This window comes from Canis aureus, chromosome 24, assembly GCF_053574225.1.
Source record: "Canis aureus isolate CA01 chromosome 24, VMU_Caureus_v.1.0, whole genome shotgun sequence".
Lineage (NCBI taxonomy): Eukaryota > Metazoa > Chordata > Mammalia > Carnivora > Canidae > Canis > Canis aureus.
In genome coordinates, this window is record NC_135634.1 from 33,863,464 (window position 1) to 33,880,334 (window position 16,871).

At 36.8% G+C, this 16,871-nt stretch overlaps 1 long non-coding RNA gene across 1 annotated transcript; it reads right to left on the bottom strand.

The window, feature by feature from the left end:
• Positions 1 to 1,189: 1,189 nt before the first annotated feature.
• On the bottom strand, positions 1,190 to 16,115 carry LOC144296515 (uncharacterized). Its single transcript, XR_013363614.1, has 3 exons — positions 15,514 to 16,115; positions 15,146 to 15,210; positions 1,190 to 2,563 (listed from the first exon to the last, which is right to left on the bottom strand). It is a non-coding gene; the product is annotated as an uncharacterized LOC144296515 (long non-coding RNA).
• Positions 16,116 to 16,871: the final 756 nt, after the last annotated feature.

Here is a 16,871-nt window from a genome sequence, read left to right on the forward strand (position 1 = left end):
TTAAATAAGAGCTACTTTTAAATTTTGGATTCCAGTTTTTCACTGTGTTTTAATCAGGGGACTAAAGATATTTTAAAGAAAGTTACTAAGTTTGGGTGAAAATGCAGTTTATATCTTCTATTAATTGTATTTCTTATTGCCATCTTGGTCCCATATCTAGTTTAGACTGATATAAATCAAAATATTGGGGTCAGACATAAGTAAATATAATGACAAAATCAAGTAAACTGTTTTGGCCAGTTGTAGATACAATGTATTTAGTGTCTGGAAACATTAAAAAATGCATGCACAGTGATAAGGCGAGATTAATTATAATGAACATTTGAACATGTGTTTAATTTCAACTGTGTGCTAATCACTTTGCATATACTATTTCATTTATTATCCAAAACAACTCTGGAGATAGAAATAGCATAGTAGAAATATGATTAACAACACCTATTTTCCAAATTTTAGAAGTGCTTTAATAAGATAGCTACATGTCATGGCAAAATGTCTTGTACATAATATAACTTATGTGTAATGATACCTTATTTCCTTTTTTACTTGATTTCTTTTTAATTCTGGAACTTAATGAAGTCCAGACACTTTTCCTAGGTTTTATTACTGGCAAACAGTGGCAGGACAGTTCTAGAACCCAAGTAGTATGTGATTCCCTTGGTAAAAAAAGATCTTACCTGGATTCCTCCCAACCTTGTCATTGAAAAGGTTTTCTCATCTTACAGAAAGCAGGTGGGACAGACTAGAAAGCAATGGGGATTGGTCTATTCTTCAAGAATGAAAGAAGAGGGATCCCTGGGTGGCGCAGCGGTTTAGCGCCTGCCTTTGGTCCAGGGCACAATCCTGGAGACCCGGGATCGAGTCCCACGTCGGGCTCCCTGCATGGGGCCTGCTTCTCTCTCTGCCTCTCTCTCTCTCTCTGTGTGACTATCATAAATAAATAAAAATTTAAAAAAAAAAGAATGAAATAAGAGAAAAAATATACAATATATGAAAGTTCCCTTTAAAAGTCTCCTTTGGCTTTAAATTTAGGTTCGCTCATTTTTTTTTATGTCTATTAATGACATTTAGAGTGAACTGGGATATATATAAAAATATTCTCAGTAGTGTTATTCATAATGGCCCCAATTAGAAAAAATCCACATGTTCATCGACAGGAATAGATGTAATATATTTTATGTAAGGGAACACTATACATTGATGAATATAAGTAAATGTCTGCTATACATTCATTAGATAAGCACAGAGGAATATCTCAAAAATATAACAACAATGAGCAAAAGAAACCAGACTGAAGATACATACCATATAATTCCATTTACAGAATGGTAAAAAAACAAGCAAGACTAAACCACATTATTTGGAGACTCACACTAAGTATTAAAACTATAACAAAAAGGAAAAAAATGATGACCATAAATGTCAGATTGGGGTTATTTCAGGTACAGTTGAAAGCTTTAATTATGAATTGTATGTTGAATGCTTTTCGGATGCAAAATGGTTTTGTTTGTTTGTTTTGTCCTTGGAGGTCATTTTAGGAATGTTTACAAACATTTATTAAACTGTGCATTTATATTTTATAAATGTTTCTGTACATATGCTGTATTTTACATTTCACAGTAAAAAAAAGTTTTAAAAAGAACAGAAAGGCTCTTCCTGTTGAGAAGGCATATTTCTTTGATGAGGGAAGTCATAGAAGGGGTTAGAATACTTGTGTGGCTTATCCCCTGTTGGAATGGATGCCAGTCAAGCCAGCAAGGCCAGCTGCCTGCCCTGTCACCTCATGATTAGAGCCGTATAGGAGGCTTGGGCCGCTGGGGAAATGCCTGGATCTTTCCTTCACACAGAAGATGGGAGAAGAGCTGGAAATGATTTGGATAATGTTTGACACTGCTTTTACAAAGAAATAAAGGGATAGTGAATCGCTGTAGCAAGTTTGTCTCTTGGGATCCTGCAATTTCTCCCTCATGTCAATAGAAAGAGCCATTCTCTAACCAGACCATGACATGAAAACATCCTTATTTTCAGCTAGCCCCCACAACATCAAGTCCATCTCACTCCAAAACTCGTTACATCATCATTAATAATCGTTTCGCATGGTTGCTGAGCTTAGTTCAGGGCCTGCCCATCTGTGAAATTAGGTGTGTCTGTCCCCAATTCTCTGAGTGCCAGCGTTCCACGGAGGGCATGCAGTTGAAATAAGTCAGCTTGAGGGTGGAGTGTCCTGGACAAAAAAAGACACTGGACTCAGATGGGGAATACCTTGAGTGGAAGCAGCCAAGGGGATTCTGAGGCTGATAGTAAGGCTCAGGAGCAGAGGTCCTGAGCTGTATGTGCTAGCAATGGAGGACCGGCTCCAAAGTCAGGGCTGAGGCTGTTTGTCTTCAGGAAATCATGACTGTTGCATTGAGGTCCAGAATGAGGTTTGAGTATGACGAGGGTATAAGGGATTCAAGTCATGCTTACTTTCAAAAGAGAGAAAAACCCAGCTTGAGAGGCTACACAATCTCTTTGGTTTTGCTGGTCAGTCAGTTTGTATAGGCAGGGCAGGTCCCAGTCAAGTCTGTAACCAAATAGAATAGGAAACACAGTGAGCCCTAGTGGGCTGTAATACTTAGCCCAGGAGGGCTGCGTTCATATTGCCTAGAGGAACCTGAAACAGAATTCTGAGAAGGTAAATAAGTTTAAAGAATTAGATTTTCCCTCACTCACTCCATCTGTCAAGTTGGGTCTGATTTTTTTTTTTTAATCTCCACTGATTTGTAAATTGTCTGTGGCATTTTGGTGATTAATAGATTATTTTGTTTCTTAAAGATCGCATAGAAAATTAGTGCCACTCGCTCCCTTTAATTTACTGACCTTCTTACATCAAAACAGAAAGATTGAGTCCTCTGCCATCTATAATTGTCTGCAGATGCTACACAATCTGACTAGTTGAAATACACATAATTGCAATCTAAATCTAGTTAACAGGGGGTCATGGAAAGCACATCCACCAGCTGTGTGATGTTAAATAATTTCAATACTTCTTAATGCCAAGATTGTCTCATCTCTAAACTGGAGATAACCGCTTCTTAAAGACTGTTATGGGGGTTTTACACACACACACACACACACATATGTATAATCTCTTTAATTTCATTTAATCCTATATGTATATATAATAAGGTACATCATGCCCTGCTAGTAACACAAGGTAAGGTGCCATGCTTTTCTCTGTTGGTGTTCAATGAAAAGCTTCACTATCGAATAGCAATATAATACTAATTTTTTATTGAATTTTGAATATTTTGGAATATCTTATGGTCAGTGGTCTGTAATGTATGAATGACTCTGAAAATAATTTAATTAAAAGCATGAAAATAATTTAAACGCTTTTAGTATCTTTCTTTTTTTATCGTCCAATTTATTTAAACTAAAAACTCCCCCAAAACAGTTTACCCATTTCTTCCAACTCCTATTCCCTGCCTCTTGCAACTACCAACCTGATCTCTATATCTATGCACCTGTATTTTGGTTTTGTTTTTATTTGTTTTTTAGATTCACATAGAAGAGAGATCATATGATATTTGGTATTTGTCTTTCTCTGACTTACTTAGTATAATTGCCCTTGAGGTTCATCCACTTTGCTGCAAATGGCAAGATTTCAGGTGTTCTTTTTATAATTTACAAAGATAAAACCTTGTTTTTACTGTCCTGGAGAACATCAGATTGGTTGGACTGAGAAGGTCAGTGCTCTTCTTAAAATTTAGTTTTATTTTTATCATTCAAAATATGTCCATATTTAGTACCCAAATGTCCTACCAGTTTAATAGGTAAAATTCACAGTGGCATTCCCTTGCTCTCTCAACCATCTCTGTTTCCATACCTCTAAAATCTCTAAATCTCTTAGCATTTCTTAGTTTTATTAATGCTTGGGTAGAGCTTTAGTTACCAGACTTCTCCTCTGCACCATCCTCATCACATTCCTACAAACAGCCTGTTATCCTCTCTTGTACAGGCATCATAATTTTGGTTTGATCAGTGTTAAACTTTAGCACACAGAAAATCTCTTTAATACTTTGTTAAAATATAGACTTTTTGATTCCACCCTTACTAGTTCAGTAAGAGGGGAGACAGAGAATTTGTATTTCAGTTTTCCAAGTGATGCTGATGATGCTATTTGACCTATGGATCACACTTTAAGACCCACTCGATGAGATAAACATTCTATCTTCACATTATCAATATGCTTTAGAGCTGATCCTGTGTGCATACCAGAGTTGCTTTGTTTTTCTCAGGAACTCCTTTTGTTCTCTATGAAGTTAACTATTGTCCTTTTTTCATTTGATTAGCTTTTATATACTTCACTAATTTTTAAAATGTTCTTTATTTATCCTTGAGATACACACAGAGAGAGAGAGAGGCAGAGACATAGGCAAAGGGAGAAGCAGGCTCCGTGCAGGGAGCCCAGTGCAGGACTGGATCCAAGGACCCCAGGATCATGCCCTGAGCTAAAGGCAGATGATCAACCACTGAGCCACCCAGACATCCCAAGGTATCAGTAATTTATACCTGAACTCTCTCTTACTGGTGTAAATCTCTTAATATCTTCAGGTTCATGAGGCATTTTTCAATGTCATCTTTTAAAAAATTAAATAGCTCAGAGTTTTTTTGACATGCACTATTGTGGACTGGTTCCTTATTTATTTTAACATGTAGTGTTATATTAGTTTCAGGTATACAATATAGTGATTCAGCAGTTCCATATATTACCTAGTCCTCATCAAGACAAGTGTATTCTTAGCACTAGCTCCTCTTTTAGACTGCCACACACAGCAGCCAGGTTGTATCTTCTACTTTCTCATTCTTATACCTTTCAAAAATTTGTTTGATAGTACGGGTATCAGCAAATGTCCTTTTCTACCCTCATACTTGATTAAATGTTGGCTGGATAAAATTCTATCTTGAGAATACTTTATTTTTGAAAGTATTGTTCCACGGTCTTTTGTTTTCCGGTGTTGTTATTGGGTAATCTACCACCATCTAATTCTTGATCCTTTGTAAGAGACAATTTTCTCTCTGGAAGTTTTAGAATCTTTTCCTAATCTCTAGTGTTCTGTAATTTTAAGGGTTTCAGCCTAGGTCTGTTTTCCATTGTTCTGAGCATGAAGTTGGCTCTTCTAATACAGAAATTCACATTCTACAATTCTGAGAAACTTTCTCAAATTATCTCATGGATAATTTCTTATCTTCAAATTTCTATGCCTTGTTTTTCTGGGATTTCTGTTATATGTGTGTTGGGCTTTCTGAAAAGATTGCCCAATTTTCTTCTTTCTCTGTTTATCCTATTTGTTATATTTAGATCTTGCTTTCTGAAAGATTTCTTCAAGTTTACTTTTTCTTTTATTTTTTATTTTTAATTCTTAACATCTCTTTTTGGCTATTCTCTTACTAGTCTTTTTTTGAAGTAGCCTATTTTTGTTTTATAGATATAATATCTTGTATTTCTTTGAGGGTATTACCATAGATTTTAAAAGTCCCCCACCTCCCATACTATCTCTGTGTCATTCCTTGCTTTCTGTGTTTGCTCGTTTTGTTTTTTCCTTTATACGGAGTTTTTCTTCAAACATGTGGTAGTCATTGACTGTCAACTTTTTTTTTTAGATTTTATTTATTTTATTCATGAGAGACACAGTGAGAGAGGCAGAGACATAGGCAGAGGCAGAAGCAAGCTCCCTGCGGGGAGCCCAATGCAGGACTCCATCCCAGGACCCCAGGATTATACCCTGAGCCAAAGGTAGGCACTCAACCACTTAGCCAACCAGGTGCCCCTGACTGTCACCTTCTATATAAGAGTGGACCACTAAAAATCTGACTGGATGCTTTGTATCAACAAATGGAGTGTTTGAGCCCTTTCTCCTGTCTTTGCAGAGACAGAGTAAGTGACAGAAAGTTCAGAGAATTTAATATTAAGACCTTCATGTGGGGTCCCGAATCTCCCCCTTAGAGGATGTATGAACTGGAGCAGATGTCCTATTTTTTCAGTGTCAATTTGAATACCTAGAACAGTGCATGGCACATGTGACAGATATTTGTTGAGTGAACAAATATCTTCAATTGCGAAGGGTAGACCATAACCTTCCTCATTTTGTGGAGATACATAATTTAAGAGTATGTAAAAGTCCCTTCAAATTGTAGTTATACTAAAATTTCAGAGACTATTTTTTTATTTTTATTTTTTTAAACATTTTATTTATTTATTCATTAGAGACACACAGAGAGAGGCAGAAACATAGATGGAGGGAGAAGCAGGCTCCTCACAGGGAGCCCGATGTGGGACTGGATCCCAGACTCTGGGATCACGCCCTGAGCCAAAGGCAATGGTCAACCACTGAGCACCCCAGGTGTCCCTATTCCTTTTTTTTTTTAATATTTTATTTATTTATTTGAAAGAGAGGGAGAGGGAGTGCACAGAGGGAGTGCTGAGTAGGGAGCCCAATGCAGGGCTCTATCCCAGGACCCTGAGATCATGACTTAAGTAAAAGGTAGAAGCTTAACCAACTGAGCCACCCAAGCTCCCACAGGGACTGTTTTTAAAGGACATTAACACTTACTGCACAAGTGCAGTATTATAGGGCAGATACGATCCTGGTCAATTTCCCAGCAGGCTCATTCTTCATGACACATGTACAGGTATGGATGCGGTGCTTCTGTAAAATCAGAAGCATATTTGGAATATATGAAAACTATCATGGAGAAGAGCAAGTAGGAGTCAATGGAGTGGTAGTGGGGGCAGGGAAGATATGTGATGTAAACTTTGTCTTTCTATCAGGAGGTACTTTCTGTCAATTAGAACTTTCCATCAAAGAAATGAGCTGTCTTGATAGTTGGTGGGTTTCCTGTTGCCAGGCAGTTAAAGCAGAATTGTCCAAAAATATTGCAAAGAGAATTTCCTGCTGGAATATTATAAAGGAAATTTCCTGCTAGGAATAGATTATGCCATTGTGCTAAATGCTCTCTAAAATCCTTTCTGTCTTTAAGATCTTAGTTATTACAGAATTACAGATTTTAAAGCTACAATCAATATTCCAAATGCCAGAAAACAGACATAAATGTTCTGAGTCAGATTTACTTGGGATATTTTAGAAACAGCTTTTGAAATGAATCAATGAAGGAACAAAAATTCTCATCATAGGGGCGCCTGGGTTGCTCAGTAGGTTAAGCATCTGCCTTCAGCTCAGGTCATGACCCCTGGGGTCCTGGGATCAAGACCCATGTCAGGCTCTTCTCAGCAGAGAGTCTGTTTCTCCTTCTACCCACTCCCCCTCTTTCTCAAATAAATAAATAAAATCTTCTTAAAAAATTGCATCATTTCTAAATCCTTGGAACTGATTCTGTCTTTAGAAAATGTAATTTGATTAACAGCTTTGAAAGGTCAAAGTCCCCCTATCTAGGATGGTGGCCTCTTCACTGAGCTAGTCCTTTATTTGATATTCTCTTGAAGAAATGACAGGCATTTGGGGAACGTGGACAAGAAGGATGGTGTGCTTCCAGTAAAAAGCAAGGTTTCTTCCTTGACCGGGCTTGCTGCCCAGAAGACAGGTTGATTTGCATTTTATCTGCAGTGCATCGCTCATTGATGTGCAACCCTGTAGCACTGCCTGCCTCTGCCTGGATACAGCCTTGTCCCCCGAGAAGGACTGCATTCATTCGTTACCATCCGTTGCCCATTTAGTTGACAAGCCAGCATTTTTATTCTTTTTTCCCAAGACCAAGAAAAGAAACTTTACTGTAACATCTTCTTTAGCCTTTCAAGGTCACTTAAGAAGGGAATGAAAATAAGAAAATATCACTGTATTTTTGTTGGAGCAAGGATTGAAAGGATGAAGTGAGCAAGAAATTAAAAAGTGAAGGCTTTAAAAACTGAGTTATATTTGCAGGATGTGTAAATCAAGTGAGATCATGGCACCTTTCCTCCTCAACTCTCTTGTTGAAATCCAAGTGGAATTGATGGATTAAAAAATAATGTTACCTAGCTGTGATGGCTTTGCAGTGTCATTTTCTGACTAATCCATTTCAATATCTGATAGAATAGGTATTGCATTGAAGGATTGTCTAATGTTTTAAAACTAAGCTTCTATTGATACCTTCTGCTCCATTTAAGGTAAGGTGAGAGAGCCCACATAGCCAGCACAGGTGGCTGGTGAACAGTCCTAGAATACTCCAAGAGGAATGGCAATATGCCTTTCATTGGGAGGCTGCCCAGACTATGGACTCAGTCCTCATCCACAAGCCACCCAGATGATCTCTTCCAATACCAGGTTTGAAATTATTATATGATGATTTCCAAACCTCTATCTCACACCCAGACATTTCTTTTTGAATTTCTAAAACATGTTTCAACTGTATAATGAACTCTTATATATGCATATATTAAGTGAACTAAGACTTAACTTCTTTTTTGAGTAGGGCAGGAGATTAACCTATACTAGGATCCTTATTTACAAGGTATAGATATATTATACACACGAGGTGAAAAACCAAATAGGAATCATTAGGACTCCTCTATTATGAATTGGCTACCACCTAGCAGCCTTAACACATAGACTGCCCCAATTCTTAAAATTCTTCTTTTTTTGAGAGAAAGAGAGAGAGGTGGAGGAGGGACAGGAGATGGAGAGAGAGAGAATCTTAAGCAGGCTTCATGCACAGGGTCAGGAGCCTGACCCAACACTCGATCTCATGACCCTGAGATCATGACCTGAGCTGAAATCGAAAATCAGATGCTGATTTTCAACTGAGCCACCCAGGGGCTCCTCAATTCTTGAAACTCTTAAAAATTTTTAAAAACACAGCTCTTAAAACTGATTCAGAGAGTGCAGTTTAATTAAGCCTGGGGGATTTTAGGCATCGTATCTTAAACCTACGATGGCTAAATCTTCAGATTAGACCCATACCAATTACTGGGTGCCTGCCCCCTCATGTTTACACCCAGCCCATATATTTTTTTCCACATGGGAGATCTGAAGCACAGAAGTGGAGGAAAGGAAGGCTGCACAGGCTTCTGAACTTGACGTTGCACACACATATTTTTCTCACCCATTGAAAGCCTTGCTTCTACTGCCTGATGAGTTTCTACTCATTCATCTAGATAAAAAGTAAATGCCAACTTCTTTGTGAAAATATTCTGATTTATCAAGCTTAATGTAGCCAGTGTGCTCCCACAATATGCTGTCCTGGAGCCTGTGGCCCTCACACATATTCTTCATCCTTCCTGGTTCTGCCCTCTATGGTGGGAGGGGGAGAGGGGCGGCCTTTCTGGCCTGCATTCCCCAGGCTCCTATGTCAGCTGACTTATGGCCAGTGTCAGCCTAGGAGAGGCAATGGCAGGAGATGGGGGTTGGGAGGATAGAAGCTGGGGTCTTCCCTTCCTGTCTGCACTGAGTGGCTTTTCTAGCAGTGGTTATGTTCCCTCTGAAATTCCAGCTCCCTCTGGACATGCTCCATTTGGGGGAACTCCAGCTCTGGTAACACCATAGTATTGGTTTTCTGGGGCTGCTGTAATAATTTACTATAAAATACACTTTTAAAACAATGGAAATGTATTCTCTCCTGATTCTGGTATACAGAAGTCTGAAATTCGTGTGTCAGCAGGAATGTGCTCCCTCCAACAGCTCTAGGAGAGAAGGCTTCCTTGTCTCTTCCAGCTTCTGGTGGTTCCAGGGATTCCCTGGCTTGTGTGGCAACATCCCTCCAATCTCTGCCTCTGCCTTCACATGGCTTCTCCTCCTTTCTCTCTGCATCTTCTATTCTTTTGTCATTTATAAGAGCAATTGTATTGGGTTTAGGGTCCACCTGAGCAATGCAGGATAATCTCATCTCAAGATCTTTAATTTAATTATGTCTGGAAGACTCTTTTTCTAAATAAGGTAATATCCACTAGACTTAGGAATCAAGATGTGAACATATGTTTTTAGGGGCCACCATTCAATCCACTACAACTATGTCTTCTCTCTTTCTTCAGTATCTGGCTGATAGAGGTTATCAGTTGTGAGATAATTTCTATATTATCTTACTGTACACTCTGTAGCTTCTCAAATCCTGCCTCTTCCAGGTAACCAACTACTTACATTAAATTTTCTGTTATAATTACTTGAAATCGTTATAGTGAGATCCTAATGGATATGAAATACTGATTTTCATATGTCTCTATTATAGATCCATAATACACCAAATTATCCTGCTTTGCTTATGTGTACACATCCCCTGGAATGCTGTGTAACCTTTGCTATTTTTCTTTTTTTTCCCAGGGCTCAGCGCAGTGCTTAGTTTGGAAAGTGATAAATAATGGATTATGAATATTGGTCTGAAAATGAATGATAAATGTGTGCTTAATATATCTAAACTCTGAGATAAATGTGTAAAGTGTCTATGGAACTATTAAGAGAAAAATGTTCACATACTTCTACAAAACAGCAACACTTGGAGAGAAAAAAACATTTATGTGTGGCAGAGAATATATTAGCTCTTACTAGTCCAATATAGATGAACAGCATGAGACAGAGTGTGTCCAACAGAATTTTATAAACATTTTTTAGCACCTTCTTATCTCAGTTTCGCTTGATATAATGTTCAACATGATTATTTCATGCCAAACATCTCCTGAACTTTCCCTTTTGTTACCCATGGTCAACCTTTTTTTCTTTTTCTTTTTCTTTTTCTTTTTCTTTTTCTTTTTCTTTTTCTTTTTCTTCTTTTTCTTTTTCTTTCTTTTTCTTTTTCTTCTTTTTCTTTTTCTTTTTTCTTTCTTTTTGAATCTTATTTATTTATGCATGAGAGACACATGGAAAGAGAGAGAGAGGCAGAGACATAGGCAGAAGGAGAAGCAGGCTCCCCACAGGGAATCTGATGCAGGACTCTATCCCAGGATTCCAGGATCATAGCCTGAGTGAAGGCAGATGCTCAACCAATGAGCCACCCAGGCACCCCATCATCAACTTTTCTAAGCAGATTGCTCAATTTACTTCAAATTAACACTAAGGATTTTAGTTTGGGGGTATGTGCTCTGTATAGATATTCATGATTATTGCTAGACAGAGCATCTCTTTTATAGACTGTTGTCTGGACAATATTCTAGAAGTAGAGCTTTGGTTATTTTATTTCCTCTTTGCAAAGTCTCCAGTGGTTTTGCTTTTTTTTTAACCAAAAAGTTACAAAGTGACATGAAAGCTTTCTTTCCTCTTGAGCCCTCAAATCTTCTGTCCTCTGCTGGCATGCCTTTGGATTACTGACAACCCATTGACACCCCTATGATCTTTTGTATATATATCTTTGCACTTTAATCCTCTACATCTGACACCATTTCTGCTTGTCAAAACTCTGCATTTTTAAAGCCACTGTATTAAAGACCTGGTTAAGTCTTTGGTACTGGGCAGATTTGGATTTGAACACAAGTTCTACTATTTATTGGCTGCACATGAACCTGAGAAATTCATTAATCTCTTGGAATTTCAGTTTTCTCATCTGTAAAATGAAGATATTCATACTGACATCAGCATCTTATTTCTAGGGTTAAATAAGAATATAGATGTGATATGCTCATCACACAAATACTTAAAGATCTACAGGGCAGCCGGAGTGGCTCAGCGGTTTAGGACCGCCTTCGGCCTAGGGGGTGATCCTGGAGACCTGGGATCAAGTTCTTCATCGGGCTCTCTGCATGGAGCCTGCTTCTCCCTCTGCCTGTGTCTCTGCTTCTGTGTGTATGTGTGTGTGTGTGTGTGTGTCATGAATAAATAAATAAAATCTTTAAATAAAAAAAAAGATCTACAAAGCTGTCCAGTCATCACTGGACACTATAATGATGTCCAGTATAATTTTAGGATGTTTTAATTATCCATTATTAGAAATAACCTCATATCCATCAGCAGTCATGCCCCACTTTGTTCAATTTTCTCTATCCGTAGGCATATACTAATCTATTCTTTATTTCTATGGATTTGCCTATTCTGGACATTTCATATGAATGAAATCATGCAATATTTGGTCATTCATGATTGGCTTCTTTTATTTATCATAATGTTTTCAAGATTCATTCTTATTGTAGCATATATCAGTATTTTATTCCTTGTTATTGCCAAATAATATGCCATTATATGGATATGCCACTTTTTGTTTATACATTCATTAATCAATGGGCCTTTGGGTTGATTTCCATCTTTGCCTAGCATGAATAATGTTATTATGAATTTTTGTGTATAAGTTTTTGTGTGGACAATATATTTCCTCCTAGGTAGTTGCCTAGGGGTGGAATTGCTGGTTCATAGGGTATCTTGATGAGAAACATCAAAGTATTTTCCCAAGAGAATGCACCAATGAATTTTTATTTTCCAATGGTAATATTGGTCTTTTATTAGTTTTTATCATTAACTGAACTGTACCATTTTCCACTGATGACTCTCCATTTTGCTTATAATTTCTTCTCATTTGGCTTTGTGAGATTTAACATTCTGATTTCTCCTATGTCGTTTCTATGACTCTTCCCCTCCCCACATGCAATTTTTTTGTTCCTGATTCTTCTCTCTACGTTGGCAATTTTATTCAGTGAAGCATACTTCATTTCCCAGCCTTGTATGGATTCAGATGGGTCTACATGATTTAAAGTCTTTACTGAGCTGTGTGTGGTCAGTCACATAAGCTCTCTCTTGACCACTCCGTAAAGGCTTCAAATGCAGTGTGTCCACAAGAGGGCTCATCTCTCACTCTGAAAAGCTGATCTTTCCAATTGCTCTTTTTTTAGTGCATCTACTGTCCTCTCAACTCACTTGAAATTTCAGTCATTTTTTTCTTTTTTCTCTCACCTGTCCCTTTTGCCCAATTAGTTTGCCAGCTCCTGTCCACTCTATGTGTCTATCATCCTCAGATACAGTGCCTTTTTTTGCGTGTTACCCTCCCATTCTGTTCAAGCACTATGATTGTACATTTTGATTTCTATACATTCTCTTTAAAGACATTATTATTTTTTCCTTTTCTTTTTTTTTTTTACATTTTACATTTTTATCCTGCTTACAGTTAAAATCAAATTCCTATGACTCCTCTCTTCAAAATCTTCAGAGGTTCTATATTATCCTCTACTAAAGAATAAATTCCTTAGTGGTATATTCAAGTTTCTGATATACTTTCCTAGTCCTGTTTCCCATTTACTTCTATATAGAGCATATGTTTAAATCAACCTCAGTCTTCTTTGTTTATTTTTCAGCCTCCAGCTGTGTTCATGCCTCTCCTTGGGATGCCCTGTCACTGAATCTGCATAAGGCAATTCCTCAAGGCCCTAATAAAATGTGTCCTCCTCCACATTGATGCCCATCATCTTCCTAGACTGAATTTACCACTCTTTTCTCTCAACAATGTCATTTTCAATTATGTATTACAGTCACTTGGTGCATATCTAATCTTCCCTCCTTAAATCTATAGTCCTTGAGGGCAGAGGCCATGGCATATTTATCACAATTATAGGAGCTACTATTTCTCAAATACTTACTATGACCTAGGGACTGAACTAAGTATTTGGTATTGTAACATCTTCTTTAATTATCAAAACAATCCTCTGAAATAGGTGTATTTTGCATCTTCATTTTATAGATGAGACAATTAACACTTAGAGAAGATAGATAACTTCCCAAAGGCTAAACAGATTCTAAATGGCAAAGCTGGAATTTTATCCTTGATTGACTCTAAACCCTGTGCAAATAACTATGTCCTTATCACTTTCTCTACAACACCTAATTTAATAAATGCCAGTTAAATGAATAAAAAGAAAAGGTCAGTGTGTGCTGTTGAAGACATAGGTTTAGTTCAAATTGAAGTTGTAACACTGTCTCAGAGTGAATTATTTACCATGCCTGAGCTGTTTACTCATTTCTAAGGTATTGGTCAGAGATAATAACCCTTGCCTCACAATGCTCTTGTGAAGATAAAATGAAATGATGCACATGATGGCATATACTAGTATGCTCTCAGTAAATATTAGTTGATAATAATATAAATATAATTTCATTTTTTACTGTCCCTAATTGATGAGGTTGACTGTACTTGGAGACAGTCACATGACAGGAAAGGTATACAACAAAGGTAGCTGTAACAATTTCACAAACTTTATCCCAACAAGGATGTTACACACTTTATTATATACTGTTAAAAGTATATACATAAAATACTTATAATCTTTGATCTAAAATAGAAATAAATAGGCTTTAAAGAAACCTCTATTGTACTTCTTAATTAGGTGCTGTTTTTAATTCATTTATCTATCTATCTATCATCTATTTATCATCTACCCATCCATCCATCCATCCACCCAGCCATCCATCTCTCTTTCTATGTCTTTGTTTCTTTCTTTCACCACAGCATTTCAAATATTTCCAAATGTTGGTATCCATTATAATACTATTCCTTTGAACAAAGACTTTTATTATATTAAAATTTTGAATAGTAATAATAGTATATACACTTTCACTAAATCATCCTACTCTTTACTGTTTTTAATTTCATTTCATTTCATAAATACCCTTTGACATTTTATAAGATCCTATCAATAATCAGAGGTTGAAGACATATTAGCTTTGGAATTTAAGAAACAAGACAGATAAGAGGGGAAGGGATAGAAAAAGAAAATAAGACAAAAACAGAGAGGGGGACAAACCATAAAACTCTTAACTGTACAAAACAAACTGAGGGTTTCTGGAAGGGAAGTGTGTGGGAGGATGGGGTAACTGGGTGATGGGCATTAAGGAAGGTACTTGATATTATGAGCACTGGGTATTATATACAACTGATGAATCACTGACCTCTACCTCTGAAACTAATAATACATTATATGTTAATTAATTAAATTTAAATTAAAAAAAGAAACATTAGCTTCATTTGTTGGATGAATTCTGTATTCTTTTCCCCATTAAACAAAACAAAACAAAACAAAACAAAGCAAAACAAAACAAAAATCTGTTTTAGAGGCCTGAGGAAAGATAGACAGTTCTCAGAGAGGGTAAGCAGGAGAAAAGGGGGATCAATGTGACCTGGAAATACAGAGTTAATTTTCTGGCCACTCTGGACCATTAAAGTATGGGTAAGGTACATCAAGACGTCATAATAAAGATGAACTTACCAATATGTTCCCAAGTCTGTGGTTGGGGAACTGTAGCTGAAGACTTTTCTAATGTAATTCCTCTTCTGCTGACACTCAGGGGAAAAAGTATATAGTCTTTTAAAATTATAATGGCATATGAAACATGTATCCTGCTTTGTTTATTTGTTTTGGGTTTTCTCTAATAGGAGGTCTAAAATTCAATCTTCATAACCTGGAGGGATTTCATAAATGCAGGGTGCAATTTGGAAAACTGAATAATTTTTAAAAGCTCTGTGTTTTAAATGCCTTAGAAAAAAAATCCACAGCAAATATCCAAATCATCTCTATTTCAATATTAGTAGCTAAAACATGTAAAGATTACATCTCATATTAATGATATTAATTACCTTAAATGTAATATAATTTCAAGGAAGTCTTTCATTCTATGGTAGGCAACATTTTCTGTGCTTGTAACTGCTCATAGAAAGAGTACTTCATTGCTGTAGAGAAAATAAGTTTTTGTAAAGAACAATGCAGTGTTATATACTCTGTCCTTGCTAGTCTTTGTGTCTACTGAAAGATCTTTCTGCTGATTATGTTGAAGGTAGGGAACAGATGAACAGGGGAACACTAGTAATGCTGCTGGTCTCCACAATTTTCTTGTCTTGATACCATAGAACACTTTCCCGTCCCTGCTCATTAACTTCCTCCAAACTAAACATCCTCATCAGAAAATAAGGAGCTTCAGTAGCACTTGCCAAAATAACATAACCCAGATGCAAAGTCAAGACCCTGGAAGAGGACACTACCAACCCAAACTACTTATCTTTACTTTATAACTTAACCACTATAAAGCTTATTGTTTCATCTAATATCTGTCCATGGAGAACAATTTCTCTCCATATCTTTAATTTGAATAAACTTTTACAAAAAGTAAGTATTTTGCAAATTTCCTCTGAAGTTTGAGATGAAATGGGATTTCATTTGTATTTATATTTTTATTAGTTGCAAAAAAGGCAGATGGTGATGTTAGGATAGTAGATGCTCTGCATAGGAGCAACATCTGAACAAATAATAGTAACTAGGACTAACCCAATATTTAATAGCTGACAAAGCACTTTTATAAGCATTACCCATTTGATTTGCACTGTTTTGCCAGAAAGTAGGCTGAGCAGATATTATTCTTCCCATTTTGCTGGGGTCAATTTTTGCAGATTTATACATATTCATTTAGTAAGCAAATGAAAGATTTGGAACTTGAAACAAAGTTTTCTGAATATAGATCTTGTTTGTCTCCCATTATTTAACAGTGTATTGAGAGGAATAGAAATCTCATGGACAGACAAAAATGCAAAAGGAGAACCTCTGTACCTGGTGTAGATTGAGCATTTTTTGTCAAGAAGCACATTCATAACAATGTGTGCATTACTCGGAAAAGTGCATAAGATTGCAAAGAGGTGTCTCCTTCTAAGAAATTTGGAATATTGATGGTCTTATAAATAAAAATTTGAAGAAAAATTTGCCTTTTTTTGAGAGTCGTTCTATATTTAGGGTTTTTTTTTTTAAGATTTTACTTATTTATTCATGAGAGACAGAGAGAGAGAGAGGCAGAGACACAGGCAGAGGGAGAAGCAGGCTCCATGCAAGGAGCCTGACGTGGGACTCAATCCTGGGACTCCAAGATCACCCCCTGGGCCAAAGTCTGGTGCTAAACCACTGAGCCACCCAGGTATCCCCCTATATATGGAAAATTATCAATTTTAAT